Source organism: Colias philodice, chromosome 14 (assembly GCF_061535455.1).
Source record: "Colias philodice isolate Cphi_HAF_F1 chromosome 14, ilColPhil1 Martin Lab GWU primary, whole genome shotgun sequence".
In the NCBI taxonomy this organism is placed as follows: Eukaryota; Metazoa; Arthropoda; class Insecta; order Lepidoptera; family Pieridae; genus Colias; species Colias philodice.
This window is the reverse complement of record NC_143099.1, coordinates 244,245-262,153: the sequence shown is the minus strand read 5'-3', so window position 1 is coordinate 262,153 and position 17,909 is coordinate 244,245. Positions and strand designations below refer to the sequence as shown.

Genomic DNA, 17,909 nt, shown 5'->3' with positions numbered 1-17,909 from the left:
AATCAGCCTTGTTAGCCGAGCAGGACAAACCGACGATGGGACAAACGCACCTAATTGGTTTACAGGATTAGATGAATAATAATTTATAACACAGAAATGTGGAATAGACCACAGATGAGAAGAAATAGTGTGTTGTGGTAGTCGACGTTTAGAAGTAAGCTATTGATTCTGATAGAAATAATGGGCTGATATAATACATGGCTTATTTATTCAACGGTTTTAAACGGTTCGACGTGCTTGTAACTATCTGAAATATATTAATTATTGAATATTTATAAAGCTCTTGAATATCAACTGAACAAAAATATTTCATTTTACAAACACACAAGTCCAAACGTTAGTCCAAAACAGGATTGCATAACACATACCTTTTATACTAAAACCTAATTTAAATAAACTACTTTAATCATAAATAACAAGTTTTGTTAACTTATTATTCGAATCGTTTCGCACAGTTAGAGCAGGCACACCGGTACAGACTCTGATATCTAATATCAAAGTTAAATGGCTATTTGACTTGCCGGTAATCCCGAGGCGCCTTCAGTAATCGCTTATTTGCGCCGTTCTAAGATAAACAATTTTGTTTTCCGATTGACGCTTCTTAATGAATAATTATTTGATTGGAAGGAATCTTTGACGAGGTTTTTGTTAGAAAATATATATTCTAAGAATACTAGAACTTTTTAAGTGTGTTAAAGATTTTTAATAATTTATTTGCATCGTAGAGCAGCCAAACGTTATCCATCTAAATTCATGTATTAGATTATAATCAATAATTTTATTATAGTAGCAATAACTCAATAACTGAATTATGTTAAAAAATTATAAACATTTATACAATAAGCATTTTTTATACAAAGAAAACTGTCGTATCACTAGCGTGATACCTTACTTTACTTCAGTATTTCAGTACTCAGGTCACTCGATTTGTCATTGAAAATTCCAACCAAAAATCCCTTTGCGGCAGTGCTTTGGCTTGCTTTGATTGCGTATGCCGCATGGAACTGGATGTATTTTTGCGAAAGCCTGCCCTAGAACATGCAATATGTTTTTTATAGAACGAACGAAAATTAGTTTTTTATAACATATGATTAAAAACATTGTAAAAATATTACTCCGTGCAAAATTACAAATTTAATAATTTTCAGAAGACATCTTATGACTTACAGATGACTCTACTTTGTAAAATCTAATAAAATGAAATCTAGTACGTTCTACAGTACCTATTAACAAAATCATAACTACAAAATAGCTTTTAAAACTGAAATGAGAACGCCATAACTTCGTATCGTTGCGATGCGCTTTCCAGACAATTTATCGTTCCTCATTACAACTGCTGTAGTGGGTTTTTAGTTTACTAGTTTAATGTTATTTCGTTGGAAACTTGTCAATCGATCGAGGATTATAATTGAAAGTTTATTTGTGTTTATTTGTGTATATTATCTATACTAATATTACGCAGGTTTTTCTTTGAAAACGCGGGCGAAGCCGTGGGTGGAATGCTAGTACTAATATAAAGGCGTTATATATTATAAGAGCAAAATATCTTAGATAGCATCAATAAAATTTAGTATTCAACGCATATTAAATATTAAACACTGAAAGAATTTACGCCTCATCGTGAAATAGGCCACAGCAATCACTTAGATGATATTAAATACACCCACAAGCATTCCTTGACAAATTACACTCATACTTCCGAAAGATAAGGCAGCATTACCGGGGCGAAATTATTCGGAAACTCAAGTTTAGAAACACGACACGCGCGAGCGGAGCCGGGCGCGGAAAGTTAATGAAATTACAGGGAAAGGCTTCAAAGGTAAACAGGAAAGCGTATTTACCCGGGCGGCGCGATCAAAGGCCTGTAATTACCTGTCTCGGCTTGTTTGCGCCCGCCCTACAATTACTGGGGACTCGCAAAATCACAGTTTTAAACTTTTTTTTTCTTTCAGGGATTTAAAAGACGTTAGACGCGACTTTGTGAGTAGCGCTGAGAGTAATAGCATTAGACTAACTGACTTTCCATTTTCTTCATTGACTCGCTCTTTGCTGAACTAGGTGGAAATAAATCTATTAAATTAAACTTATTAAAAATTCAGTTGACTTCAGTCTCTATGTAGAGAATGGTTGGTTCTGCGGCTTCGTTCGCGTGCAACTGTCATCTTCATTCTAGCCAATTATAGCTATTTTCGACATGAAAATACACACACTTTTTCATGTATAATAGGAATAAATCGAAATGAAATAGTTCTAGTGCCCAGTTTGCAAATCTCGTGACCTTTACAAAACTTTCATCGGTTCGTTCAAACATGACCTCAGCAACTTAAGGCCATTTATGCGTGTGCCCCGCGAGTGAAGCCACATAGTAGAACTTGTATATCAAGAGATTTTCAGTCTATAATATTCAGTACTAGAATACAATGACCTGACTCTCGCTGGCCGTAAATATTAATGTTTCGCGGGCACAATGCTCGCTCGTACCTGCTCATACAGGTATATTAAGAAGAGCTGGAACGTCAACACATTTACACATTGCACATGTTAGGCCGGGAGATACTGACACAAAATTTAGGGTCATTTGTAACAGGATGGCGGTCTAGAGGGGTCATAGGGCTCTTTCAATTTATGCGTTTCGTATCGGACCGCTGCAGTGCCGAAGCGGTACGTTTGTCGTACGGCGCACGGCCGGTCGTTTGTTTTCATACAAAATGCACGGTGCGGCAACAGCGCGGCGTCCGTACCGCGAACGCTCGACAGCAGGACGGCAACGTCCCAAGTCCCACGTGTTCAGTTTAGGGATGTCGAAAATGAAAAAAAATATCGATATATCGATACATCGATATTTAAAAAAAATCAATATTAACATTGATATATCGCAGAAAAATTATCGATATGTGGATATATCGGCAAAATTATAAAAAAAATATTGTGGTTTTAAAAAACAGTGTATTTAGCTAGCCTTAAAATCACATGTTAACGAAAACGTCGGTGATGCTCTTTTACGGAGTCGTAGTTTTTGTTTATTTTTTTTTTTTGTTTAATGTTTTTCAACAAGAGCACTAACAGTAATGTTTCTTCGTCGGAGTCCATGGCTTAACTGGTGTCAAATAAATTTAAAACAGCACTAGCATACAAACGCACGGCAGTCAGAAACGCATTCAATTTAAGCGTTTGGTAACGGACTGCTACCGTACTGCAACGGCACGGCAGCGGGTTATAACTAGCGGCACGGAAAACGTGCGGCAGCGGTCCGATACGAAACGCATAAATTGAAAGAGCCCTTAGTACGCAATGACAAAAAGAAAAATGATGGTCAGAACGCTGGTACCGGCGGACTAGTCGCGTGGGCGTTAGTCACACTCGTCGGATAAATAGCGAAAGTCCAACGATTTGTAACACAAAAATTTTAGAATTTACCGATAGCCCTTAAAAAAGATGTAGGCGGTAGTGTCATGCCATACTTTTACGATGTGACGTCTTACAGTCCGCCATACCGACGTGAATGCGTTGATTTAAAAAAAAACAATTCAACCATTTGTACCGGGCTCACTTTTGCACAGGTAACCATCGTCGTGCAGCCATTTACTAAAATCGCCATGCCTTACTTTTCGGACGATTTCAAATGGTCGCCATACCGCGGAAAATCTGCAAATTTTTGAATTTTTTTTTCTCGCCAAACGATTTGTACCACCCTACATTTTTTTTTCAACAACTCCTGAATGATTATAAATAGAAGTGTGATAATGCCATACCTGTGGGAGGTGGCGAATGTTAAGATTTTATTCGTAGTTTGAACGATTTGTAGCAGTATGGCACTAATTTTTCCCTCTATTAAAAGTATGGCAAATATAATAATGGTCACGTTGCATCATATACTTTCCAAAAATGCCGTACTGGTACAAATCGCCAATTCTTTTCATTTTTTTTTTACGTTTTGGCTTAAGTCTTACAATCATCCGCCCCATGTTTGCAATCTGCAATATTTTTTTCTAGGTAGAATTGTATACAAACAAACAGAATATAATGATCCCATACTGTAAAAAATTATTTTACGTATTGTACAGTCGTATTTTTGAAACGTGACGAATAAATTAATTTTCAAGTATGGCAGCACTTTTTCCCCCTACTAGAAGTATGGCAAATATAATAATGGTCACATTTTATCAAATACTCTCCAAAAATCCAAATGCAATACTGGTACAAATTGTTTGGCGAAAAAAAATTTTTTTTTGCAGATTTTCGGCGGTATGGTGGCCATTTGGAATCGTCCGAAAAGTATGGCATGGCGATTTTCGTAAATGTCTGCACGATGATGATTACCTGTGCAAAAGTTAGCCTGGTACAAATGTTTGAATTGTTTTTTTTTTTAATCAACGCATCGCGTCGGTATGGGGGGCTGTAAGTTACACCGGAAAAGTATGGCATGACACTACCGCCTACATCTTTTTTATGGGCTATCGGTGAATTCTAAAATTTTTGTGTTACAAATCGTTTGACTTTCGCTATTTATCCGACGAGTTCGACTAACGCCCACGCGACTAGTCCGCCGGTACCAGCGTTCTGAGTTCTGACCATCATTTTTCTTTTAGTCATTGCGTAATAAGACCTCTGTAGAACCGCCATTCTGTTACAAATGACCCGAAATTTTGTGTCAGTATCTCCCGGCCTATGTATGTGTCATATTTTGCAATTGTTTATAAATACAGGGTGATGTAATTGGTGTAGTACGAATATCTAAAAATCTATGAAGAATTTTGTGATACAGTAAATGGAAGAATTATAGATAATAATGATAATAATTGTAAAACTCATAATTGGCGTATTGTATCATAGATATAAGTAGAGTAAGTCAAACTGTAAGCTGTGTAGTTTTCAAAATAAATAAATAAATAAATAATAAATAAATTTTACAGTATTTAATAAAATCATTTAATTTTTTGTTCATTTTCATTAGAAATGTCAATTTTTCTCACTAAGGTGGAAATTTGGATGATAAGGATCTTGTTAGAAAAATATAAATTTTGACTAAAATCGGCATTTTTTTTTTCAAAAATCAAATTACTAATTAATAATCAGAGTTATCACATTATTTAAAAAAAACCCCCGTTATTTAAATCATTATCAAAACAACCATCCGTGTGTTGGGAGTAAGCGCACGTGTTATTTGTATTGTTTTTATGACCTGAAATTTAATTATTATTTGATAATAGAATGATTATTAATACTTTTATCCAATTGATTATTATTAGAATAAATAATTAACTTCATCAATTGATTTACTTTTAAATTATAATTTTACAGGTAAATTATGAGAGCTTTCATAAGTATGTAATTATATTTGCATATATATTTATCTACAACGCACCCATTTTACAATTCAAGTCTAAAATGAAACTAGAGTCGCATTTATTTTTGAACATACTGTAAGTGAAATTGCATAAGTGTGAGTACTGTGAACATGCCAGCTTTCCTTAATTGACCGATACGGTATCTCACTTTTATTAACCATAAAATTTTACTATTTCAAGCTCTCCGTGTTCTATCTACGGGTTTTAATCGTTTTTGTGTTTTTGGGAATGATGTGCAAATATATTGACCGTATTTATTGTTATACGATGAGTTTCTATTTTGATAAAATGAGGACTGGAATCATTATTTAATTATGGTTTCATATTTGATCTCATTAATTTTGCTAGATATCAAATCGAAGGTAACAAAAGCCTTCTGCGGGCTGTAAACGTAAATATTCCAAATAAATAGGTACGAGAGTTATGATGGATAAAAGTGTATCAATATTTTAAACATAGCTATATTATCGACGAAACTAGATTCAATTGCAAAAACTATCAACGCAACTAGAACGCACTGGTACACTTTCACGCTAAAATAAAATTTTGATAATATCATGAAAATAATTTGGAAAATCCAAAAGTGCACGCCTCATAATTTTTTTTTAATAAATATTTATTAATTATTATTTTTGTTTATTTAATAACAATTAAACCACATCGAATCAGACCCTGAAAAATGAAAGGGTTCTATTCCTGAGCATACTCAAGCGTAAGAGAAAAAAAAAGACTCGATTAGTAAAGTATTTTGGTCGCTATCGTGTTAACAAGAAAAAGGATCCGCACATACAGACACACGGACGTCCAAGACAGAACTTTTTTAAACTGTTTTTTAACTAGTTTAAATAACAAAAATGACATCAAAAATATCATGAACGTTAAAAATAGTGTTTTTTCTTAATATGTGTGTGTATGTATTATCTTACAAGTGCAATGTATGATACATAAAGACATTTTAAGTTTGAAAAATCAGATGTTTTGCGCGAAGTGACAGTAGTACCCACCTCAACGCTTCGCTTATGAGGCGTGCAATAGGTAACAAAAGCTATCAAACCGCTCCTTTTGCAAGGCCATTCCTCACATTAAACAAATATTATCGTCAGAGTATAATGGCGCAACAATATGAAAATTAGCACTCAAGCGACACGGACAAAACTAGCTTGCAATTATATAAAAGCCATAACAGAAAGTGAAGATACAGTGATGAAGTCAATTACAGCAGTTAAGCAATTAGCCTCTCGTCATTACAAGCGAGTGGCTCTTCGTCAGAACTTAGCACCCACTGGAGTTTTAACGAGACAGTCAAGTAACTGGTAATACTATTCACACTAATAAAGATAAAGAATTTTTTAAAGTTTGTCGCGGTGATGAGGTAAATGTGATCTTATACACGATTTTTGAGTTGCAATTTTTTTTTTTCTTAGAAATCAGGTTCAGGATGAAGGAAATCGTTAATTCTTGTTATAGACCTTGTCTATAAAAATATAATTCCCTGTTTGAACTTCCTGAAGTGTTTATTTTCGCCTCAAAAACGTAGTCAGTGTACCTATTAATTTTTGTAGTTAAAAATATACTGAGCTACATAGATATCTTTTTACTTAAAGAATAATTCAACTCATTTAAATACAGGGTAATAGTAGAACATTTTAAACGCATATATTGAGAACTGCAGTGAGCCGCCCACGCCGCCCGCCCGCCCTCGCACGGTCAATATTTAACGCTTTCGAGTTATGTAACGCTCTGCTTTAACTGCCTTCATCCCCTTTTATCTGCTTGTATTAAATGGGTACAGTTTATTTTGGGACCCTGAAGTTTAATATTATTTATTGTAGAGATTTGTAAATATGGCGTTAATGAAAAATGTAAGCTTCAAAATAGCGCGGTAAAGGCTACGCTTAAACTTATGAAACCGTACATTAAAATAATTAAAATTTTCATGTTCCTTAAATATATTTTTGGCAATTAAATTTTTTTTACAAAGTTTTCTGCGTATGCGTTAAAAATTTGTTTACCTGACATTGTTACGTTCAAAATATAAAAGAAAAACTGATTCTTCCCTGTGATCCATTGAATTGATCACAACACAGACATAAAGACTAACCCTAAAACCTTTCCTATCACTAGTAACGAAGCCATAAGCGCCCGACTGGACCCCTATAAAACTATTTATGTGCCTCTTCTCACTACAATGAAAGTTTACGGTTATTGCTCTCTGTGACAACCTTATCTAATACATAGTGCTGTCTTATATATTTTGCGGGAAGGTTTTTAAACAAGTGTGACTTTTAATTCATCGTATAAATAAATTAATGAAATGATGAATTAATTCTAGAAATACAAGAACATTAGTTTAACTATCCTTATTTAAAATTGAAATTACGTCGATATGTTTTCAGACAGCTACTCAACTTCTTCTTATTTTAAAATGATTAACTTATCTATTAGTTAAAACAACGTAAAAATTATTAACAGGTAAACATCAAAAATCGAAAATTTGCTATATTAGTTAGTGATAATAATAAATATGCAATAATGGTGAATCTAAAACTTTCTCTCGTTATTTGTTTGTATTACGTAAAGTGTATTAAACATCCATCCGTCACGAAGTTTCGCGGTTGTAATTAATATTAACATTGAAACTTTGCCAGCAGAAGAAAAATGTTTTAAAAGCAGAATATTGTAACTAATTCCACCCCTTTAATGTATACTGATGCATTCGATTTTGAATAATTGAAAAGCGAGCGAATGTAAATCAGTTATCGGCGTGTGACCGCAGACCGCGCCGTGGTATGCGCATAACGAGATTCATTAAATTTGCACCAACATGCCCCTAACTATTGTTGTAATTTTCTATTCGATATTAAATTACACATAGAATATTTGCAATACAAAATAACGCATCGATGACGATATAAAATTTCAATACATTTTATATATTGTTTAAAGTGTAGGCGCGTTTGCAGTATATAAATTACATGCAATTTTAATTGTGGAATTCATTTATATAGATCGTATAATTAAATTCTCATAATTGTTTTTGACGCTCTATATTATTTGCACCATATCTTTATTTTAAAATAACTATGATTCAAAATGGAGTCTCATTGTCAAACAATGATTAAATTCATAACAGTATTAGCAAGCATTTAACTTTTTTGATTACTCGCTTTCAAAATGCACCAATTAATAACCCAACCCTCACTGAAAAACGCATCAACGAAACAAAAACACGTCTGTTAATTGTATACCAAATTAAAAAGGTATTTGAAAGCGTTCAGGTGAACGGCCGCGGTTGATGCAGCAATAGCCGGGGGACAAAGCTAGTGTTAATTGGTGGGAAGTCCCCGGGGCAGGGACAATTAAAGTTCGTTACGGCTCGCCCCGGGCGGCCCGGGTCCTTCGATTGTTGCGATCCATTGTATAAGCCCCTATTAACGGTTGACAATGTTTGCGCGGATTTGCGATTGTCAAGATTATCTTTCATTGTGTGGGGAGGTATTGTTATTTATAATATAAATTTTAATGTGTGTGTCGGTTGAGCAAAGAAAAAGGCAGGATGGCTATACAATTTATCTCTTGGATAGAATGTTATGAATTTGAGGTATTATATTTTATTGAATTATATTCTTTCAATTACTTTTACTATATATTATATAAAATATAGAATGTGTGTAATATCAAAATGGACTTTGTTACGTTTTGTAAGTATAGTGTAATCTGGAAATGGTAGGCACGTTAACATATGGAGCTGTTAAATACAAAAGGTTCAACAAATTTGGTATAATAATATTGAAACAACAATATCGTAAAGCCCCACAAAACACCTGTCATAAAGGAGGGTATATCTGATATCCGGAAAATTTCCGGATCTCTAATGCTGTTATGGTGCGCCCATAGAAAGTCAACTAACCGTGAATAAATACTTAAGCAACAGAGGGCCTTTTAATCTATACATATAATAAAATCGTAGGAAAGTCAAAACTGTACATTGAATATTTTTTTAAAAGAATACATAATCCATGATCTATAATCGATATAGAAGCCAAAAACATAGTTTTTAGAATTTTTGTCTGTTTGTCTGTTTGTCTGTTTGTCTGTTTGTCTGTATGTTTGTCCAGGCTAATCTCGAAAAGTACTGCATAGATTGACTTCAAATTTTGCATGAATATTACTAACAGGTCGGGTGAGGCTTTTTTAAACATATTATCATGCTATCACCTCCGGGGGAGGAGCTGTGAACCTTTTTTTTCTTACGTATTCCGTGTATTACGACAGCGTACAATCTAAAGACTCATGTTTAAATGTTGGTTTCGGGTAAGCCATGCTATTTTTTAGCTTTACACAATAAAAACTATGTCATTTACGTAATTTGGGCAGAGAATCAGTTTAATGAATTTATTAGTATACAAATTTGAAACAGCGCCATCTATGAGATTTCGTAAAAATCAAATCAATTTACATGTTAACACTACTGAACACAATGTTAAAAATTAATAATTTAAATATAATTATGTTATTTATTTATTTAACTCTTTAACCCATATCTTCCCTTCCCTATAAGGTGCGCTTATAATTCGTGTGAATATACTACATTTTTAAAAGTGAGGGTAGATGTTTATTATTTTAAGTCAAACTAGACACCATTACAGTTAATCTAATATTGATTGTGTTCATTGGTTACATTTTTAAAAATCTTCGTGTTTTAAAAATTCGATAACGAGGCGGGACTCGAACCAGCATTCTTTAGTGGTCGAATTTTTTCTATTCTTTATAAATTTATTGTTTATGAATTTATATTTATAAACAATAATACAAAAAGGTTAGTTCGTTGATAATTATTATTCCTTCATCATTTACATGTTGTAAGTAAAAATATACTTTGACTGTTAATACTTTTGTTCAGTATTTACCTGTATGATTATTGCTTGGTAATTAATATATTTTCATGTCGTATACCTAATTAAAAACATAAGTTTGATGTGAAACTAGCTGGATTTATTTTTACACACTCACAATCTTATATTTTGTGTTAATGTTAAAATAGTATTAATAGTGTAAATCATAATATTTTTTCACAATTAAAAATATTTCCTTTTTTTGATGGTGTTGGCATCGAATTAAACCGCGCTGTCGTTTCGTTCACAAAAAGTGAAGTTATGAGGACCGAATATGTAGCCGCCTCAACTTACGGAAACGAGAGTAACCTGCGTTGTCTGTTAGTTATTGTATAGTCGAATTTAACGTTACATGGAAATTGGCATCTAATTATATGAATAATACTTATATTAAATCTGTAGAGGTCAATTCTGTACATGAAATATATTTCCTAAATAACTATCACGAGGTGATTAGGGATCGACACTGACGCCAAAAATTTTTGTCCGTCTGTCTGTCTGTATAACCGTTATAGAAACAAAAACTACTCGACGGATTTAAACGAAACTTGGTACAATTATTAGTATGAAAGAAATGTTCTCCATATTATATAAAAAATATCTCCCGACATCATAATTAATGTCTATCTTTTATGGTTGAGCTTAAGAGTTCAAAGCTTTCTGATTATATTTGTCTACTAGCTGTGCCCGCGACTTCGTCCGCGTGGAATAGTGACTATGGGACCTATGACCATGGGCTCAGGGTGGGGCAACAATAATTGTTTTTATTTTCATGCTTCCACTCCCACGCCCACTCCCAGGCCCACGCCAACGCCCACGCCCACTCCCCTTCACAATTGGTACCTACCAGATCAAAGCCAGGGTAAGCGCCCCACCCAGCCCCACCGTGGCTACGCCCATGCTGAATTACTACTTAACATACAATTATTGAGTAAATACGTACTACCATAAATAATTAAAAGAATTGTTATTAAAATTTCTTACTAAACTGAGCTAAAAAACTTACGTACCAACTTATTGAAGAAAATCAAGAAATGAAATGCCTAACCTATACCAAATAGTTACTACATAATATTGTAATTAAAAATTATGATTAGTATATAATATCGAAAATCAAAAAAGAAATGCCTAACTAATTCTACGTAAAATTTCTTTTAAATTATGTCATATTATTTTTTAGGAACCAGGGGGGGAGAGGAGCAAATTCTATTTCCTTCCTTTCTTAAATGGATGTTTTTAATAATGTATGGTGTAGCCACTGATCAGCTTAATCGATACTCAATTTTTATCAAATCCAGCAACAAATCCAAATTAGATGTTTCCTGTCTCACGCACGTAACTAAAGGCTGAAGAGAGAGAGAGGGAGCACGTAACTTAACCGTTTAGACGAAGAAAAGTGTATAGAAAAAGGAATAAATAATTTCATAAACTTCCCAACGATCTTTAAAAATAAATTATTATATCATTTTTTTCATTCCCAATTTTACCCCTATGTAGGTATAATAAGTGGATGAACCGATTTCGATACAATTTATCTAAGAACCAGCGTCGGAAAATATGCTGCCTAACAAAAAAAAGCCGCATCTAATTCGGTTTACCTGTTAGCCAGCTACGGTGCCATAGACAGACACACACACACACACACAGAAATACATAGCAGTCAAACACATAACACCCGTCTTTTTGCGTCGGGGGTTAAAAATATAATACGACATAATTTAAAGGACATTTTGTGTGGAAAATTTACCTATTAGAAGTAACCATAATGTTAATTTGACCCCGCCCTACTACCTCAGCTTACCCCCAAACCCTTGGGGAATTTTGATATGATCATCTGGACATGTAAAGGAATAACTGTAGCGTATAACAGATAAATTACGTTTTATCGTACACTGTACAGTGTACAATAGAATGCCTTAGCAAATGTTCGCCGTGATTACTTATAAATTGTCATAACTTTTTTATTTATGAACCGATTGACATGAAATAAACACTAACTGTTAAATGAAGATTACCACAATACATTAGTGAAAACCGCATCTAAATCGGATAAGTCGTTTCTGAGATTAGCGTGCACAAACATACAGACAAACAGACAAAAAAATTTTTAACTACAGTTTTGGGTTCAAGATCGATTTAATAATAACACCTGCTAATTTTTTTCTACATATTTTCATTGTACAGACATCGCTTTTCCACAATTTTATTATATGTATTGATGATGATGATGATTGATGATTATAACACTCTCAGTCCGTTTTAACTTAATTTTTATTTACTCGCATCAGTGCCACCTAAAAAATCTTTATATCGAAATTCGAGCAAAGCTAAGAAAATGAGAAATAAGAGTTCTCAAGGATCGTTAGAGGTAAGAGGCTTACTATTGACCGAAAACAACATATTGTGTTATGCCGAGAACCTGAAACCGCTTCACAACGAGAATTGCGGCTCACAGCTGACCGCGAACGGCATGTACTATCCTGTGAGACCGAAACCTTCACTGAGAGGGTATAACGTCTCACAGCTGATCGCAAATGGCATATTTTATCTCGATAATCTGAAACTTTTACTCAATATGAAGACCGATTGACAAATGATAGGATGCACCATAATATTATTCGATCTCTTGAAGATGAACATGAGCATAAGCAATGACTAGAGTAGGGACGCGAATATTACCATTATTTGAGACAAGATTATTTGAGACAAGTACGATTAATAAGTTTGTTTAATGAAAGATTAAGAATTGAAACTATTTGGTCTCTTGAAACGGACGAATAGCGAGAGGCCCGTCTTACTGTAGACAGATTTCGACAGTCTTAATGACTTAAGAGGTAAACATAGAAGATCAATCTACGAATTCGGTGGTGTGGTCCGACAAATATAAAAGTGGGTTTGCTTATAACCTCACAATTGATTACAGATCATCTTCTGTATAGGCGATATTAACGTAGTATGTTCTTTTTGTAATGCTTTAAAGAGGAGTAAGGAGTCGGCTTTCGTTTGAAGATACACCAGAACCTTTGAAATCACTACTTTTAGAGGAACATGTGCAATCTAAACAGTTCTTAGACAATATTCGCTCTTATAGTAGTGCGTTTTAAATGATCCTTTGGTGCTCAACAATTATCAGAGGATCCTTTCATGCTTACTTTTAAGATACAAGGTCAAGTTTATCATTTGATAGGATCCCTTTTGCCTGAAGGCCAACCTAAGTTTCTTCAAATATATTTTGTATTCGACTACAACGAATAGTCGAATACAAGAAATCAATATTTCTCGAATTTAAAATATTACAATTTTTCCTACAGTAGGGCGACGAATGTATTTTCGCATAGTAACGGAGGGGAACTCGCGGGGGGTCAAGTGACGCGGGCTACGTACCACAAACATGCTTAGTTTGTTGTACCGAGCGCGAAAGAAAGTCATCGTGTTTTTAGTAAAATTACTATGTAAACTAACGTAATTTAATACTTAGGTACATATTATATAATGATGCGCTCAAACTGTTAATCTACATTTAATTTAGATTATTATTTGAATTACTAAGTAATGTAGAATTTAAATCAAATTCATGTTTTCCTCAGATTTTCGATGTCCTCCGATTTTAAGATTTTCTAATCAGAGTATTCAATTTTAATGTAGTTTATTTTTATAAGAGACAATTAAGAACATTCAAAAATAAAGTGTCACGTATTTTTTTTAAACGACGAATGACGAAAAACGACGTAATCGCGGACGAAGTCGCGGGCAACAGCTAGTATTAAATAATACTTCACTTCAGAAAGTTTAATGGTGAAAGAGGAGATTGTTTTATGTATTTTTAATCGTTAAATAATAGTGGAGTAAAGTTCTTCATTTTGTACTCAAATGAATATTCTCTACATTTTCTAATGTTTAAAGTAAAAATAAAATCTATCATCTTCAAATCTCAGTTTAGACACTATCCCATACAATATATCATTATAATGGGTTCAGTTGTTTCAGTTGGACAACAAACACCATTTTATAAAAAAAATTGTTACCATGTTGCTTATAAATATCAGTCGTAAACCTCGTCTTAATATATTCACAATTCGTTTACATTTTCCTTTGCTAACATTATTCATAATGCATCTAAATTCAGCGCTTTAACGACAGAGCTTTTGTTATTTTACGAGATTGTTTATAACCTAACTAAAGAGCTATAAAGATAAACGTACTTATGTTGTAAAACTACAGTAAAATAACAATTCATAATTTTACACATGGAGAAGTTTAATGATTTCAAATTCACTTTATAAAGTACTAGAAGTCCGCCCCGGCTTCGCCCGTGGTACATATTTCGCAATAAAAGGTAGCCTATGTCCTTTCTCGGGTATCAAAATATCTCCATACCAAATTACTTGCAAATTGGTTCAGTAGTTCAGGCGTGATTGAGTAACAGACAGACAGACAGAGTTACTTTCGCATTTATAATATTAGTATGGATGAATGTTTAATTTTATGTGCATAAGGTTTATTTAGCGCGAAATAATCGCGGATGACATCCGATACAGCACAATATCATAAAGCGAGCATAACGTACTTGACATTACAACATCCGAGTCGATCACAAAATGGCGACAGTAAAATATCAATTTGCGTGTTTACGACTTACACGCTCGTTTGACGCCGCCATGTTGCCATAAATCCGCAACGACACGCGAAAACTGATGGCAAATAGACCAAGTTCAACAGGGAATGTATTTTCAATATTGTGCCCAATGATATTTTATGTATAGATACGTTATATACTCACAATATATCCAAAAAAAAATGCTTCATATGCAGTGTCAGGCACACACAAATACAATTTTCATTTTACTTAATTTATTACATTGACAGACTGTGTAAGAGAGATGGCTCTAATAAAAAGATATAAACAAAAAAGACAAAGATAGTTTGTCACTTCCGCGCAGGTGTAAGCAAAAGTCATAAGAATTCGGCAATTAAATATAAATAAACAAATAGTTGCCATGGTAATTGGCATAGAATAACGACACAGAAGGTTCAATGTTGTAGATGTTAGGTTTCCTGCACAAGTAAATAAATGTGACAATTTCATTTACTATTTTATGATTATTAGGTATGATGTCGTATTAAAATGAAAAAAAAAAACTTTTTCGGAGATATAACTGTATTAAGTATTTATTACTAGCTGTGGTGTTCGTTTTCGGTCATCATCATTTCACCCGATAAACACCCACTGCTGAGCATACTGCATAGTGCATAGTCCTCCTTATAGAACTCCATAAGGACCGATCTTACGCTATTCGTTTCAAGGCACACGGTTCCCGAAACCCGTACAAGGTCATCACTCCAACTTGTAGGATAATTTTAATAATAGTGGTGCCTAGATGGCTAGATGAAAAAAAAGGATGAAATAAAAGAAAGGATGAAGTATAAGCCTTTTTTATCTAAAACACAAATAAAATTTATGTTCAATAGCTATTTACAGAAAAGCAAATAGCATTTTTCGTCAGTAGCGATAATCTTTTCTTTAATGTTTAGGTACGTATATTCAACATCATTTTATTTTTATTTATCATTTTATTATTGCAAACAAACATTTTTGCCATCACGATTTCATTGTATATAATAAATAGCTATATTTGTTAATTATATGCACTGTGTGGATTTAAATATAAATATAATCAAGTATTTACCCAAATTGAAATTAATAAAATAACCGTTCTATTTTCAATAATCGTATCTACATGATAATCTTTGAACACAGTGTACGCTAGCTTTGTCACACTAGTGATTGAAGCAATGTTTTATCTCTTTCATTATTTCAATACACGTGTCAAGCAAGTGTCATTCATAAAGAATTGTAAATTGTTATTTTTACTCTTAAACTGTAATAATTTAATATTTTTTGCTGTGATATGATATTCCTTTATCTTTCTTTATTTTTTTGCACGAATACGTGCACTTTCTGAACACACAGGAAGGCATTTTCGACAACTTTAATGTACCTATCGGCACATACGCTCACTGGGACCGGTGACAATCTGACTGATTGCATTGGTCCCAAATGGGACCAATTCACGGAATCAGTTTTGGTGCGTTGATGACGTATCTACCTCTTGTTTCTATATATAATATCATTGATTGTGCCATACATATGTATTGATATCTCACCTTTTGATGGTTGTATATTTAATAATCTCTTGACTTTACTTATGGGCTCTCTTACTAATGGGCAGCATTCGTCCAACGAATGATCGTGATTGCCTCTACTCGTCCATCGTTAGCCATTGGAAAGAGGGCCCATTAGATAGCGTAACATTTGCCAACCTGCATGAATTGGCCATAGGATTGGTCGCCTGTGTTCCTATAGTGGAAACAAATATTATGAAGAAGATATGTTCCATATGAAGGTTAAATACCACTATACAATTATACATATTTTCCTATATAATTTGTATCAATTTAGAAATAAAATAGATATTAATTTAAATGATGAATAAAATTCAAGCTTACTTATAATTAATTTAAATTTATTTATTTTATAAATTATTTTTGTTATTTTAATTAATGAGTACTTTTTGTGTGATATATTGATAAAACATTTGACTTAATAATTAATGATGGTATGTAGTTACTGTATTCACTTTTTTATGTTATTGTAATGATTTAAATGTTGTGTGCAGTTTTAATTGGGTTGTTATCTTAATATTGTTTAATTTAGTAAGTTGGTGTAAATGTTCTTGGATTATATCCTGTAACTGTGCCTTATATAAATAAATAAATAAATAAATAGAGGAAACGTAATATAACTTAAACATTGGTTAGTAAAGCATAGTTTATTCAGCTGCAATGAGTTCCTAAACAGACTGAGAATCCTAAACACACTCGTCTGTTATTTCAATAGAGGAAACTTCGTTGTAATTAAATGTAGTTCTCGCAAAATGTTATAATATCTCTTCATAATTAATGGAAATGTATGGCTGCAGTATATTGACTTAGTACATTGGATTAGTGCTCCGTTGAAAAGTCAGTTTGATACGTTTCTGTTTCATGTGAAAAACATCAATAACATAAATCACCAATATGTTTTCAGACGTTTCTTCGGATTTGTACTAAAATTATCATAATTTTGTCAGATTTTTTTAATTTAACATTGCTAATTATTTAGAAAGTCATAAAGATACTTTAAAAAGTGGTTCATGAGGTGATTAAAAATCGTGTTTTAATGTATTTCTTACTTAATATTGACATCAAAAACTAACTTTTATATTAATTACAAGATTAGACGTTCCCACAGCAAATCAATATCATCGATATAACATATATTACGTCTCACCACCCAATCTTAAGTTTCACCACCTTCACTATATCAGATTTACAGCTAGTAATAAATCAAGAGAGTTTACACGCGGTTGGGCGGCGCGTGAAGGGCGGGCGGCAACAAGTGGCGCCCGCCCGACGTGCCTCACTCGCTGTAATAATGATCTAATGTGGCAAAAATGTAGTCTTGATTTCGTATTGAGTGTTGGTTGGTGGGGTAATTTGGGATGATGATAAAAAGATTGTTTTCACCGATATGTTAACGAAATAAAATATAACAATAAATTCGTAATACTTCAGTAATTTATTTTTGGTATTTGAGGTAGAGACATCTGTAATCAGAAAACATAAT

At 33.3% G+C, this 17,909-nt stretch overlaps 1 protein-coding gene across 3 annotated transcripts in view; it reads left to right on the top strand.

Moving 5' to 3' along the window:
- Tomosyn (syntaxin-binding protein tomosyn) overlaps positions 1 to 17,909 on the top strand; it is a 209,088-nt gene that overhangs the window by 168,506 nt on the left and 22,673 nt on the right. The gene's annotated exons all lie outside the window — the stretch shown is intronic.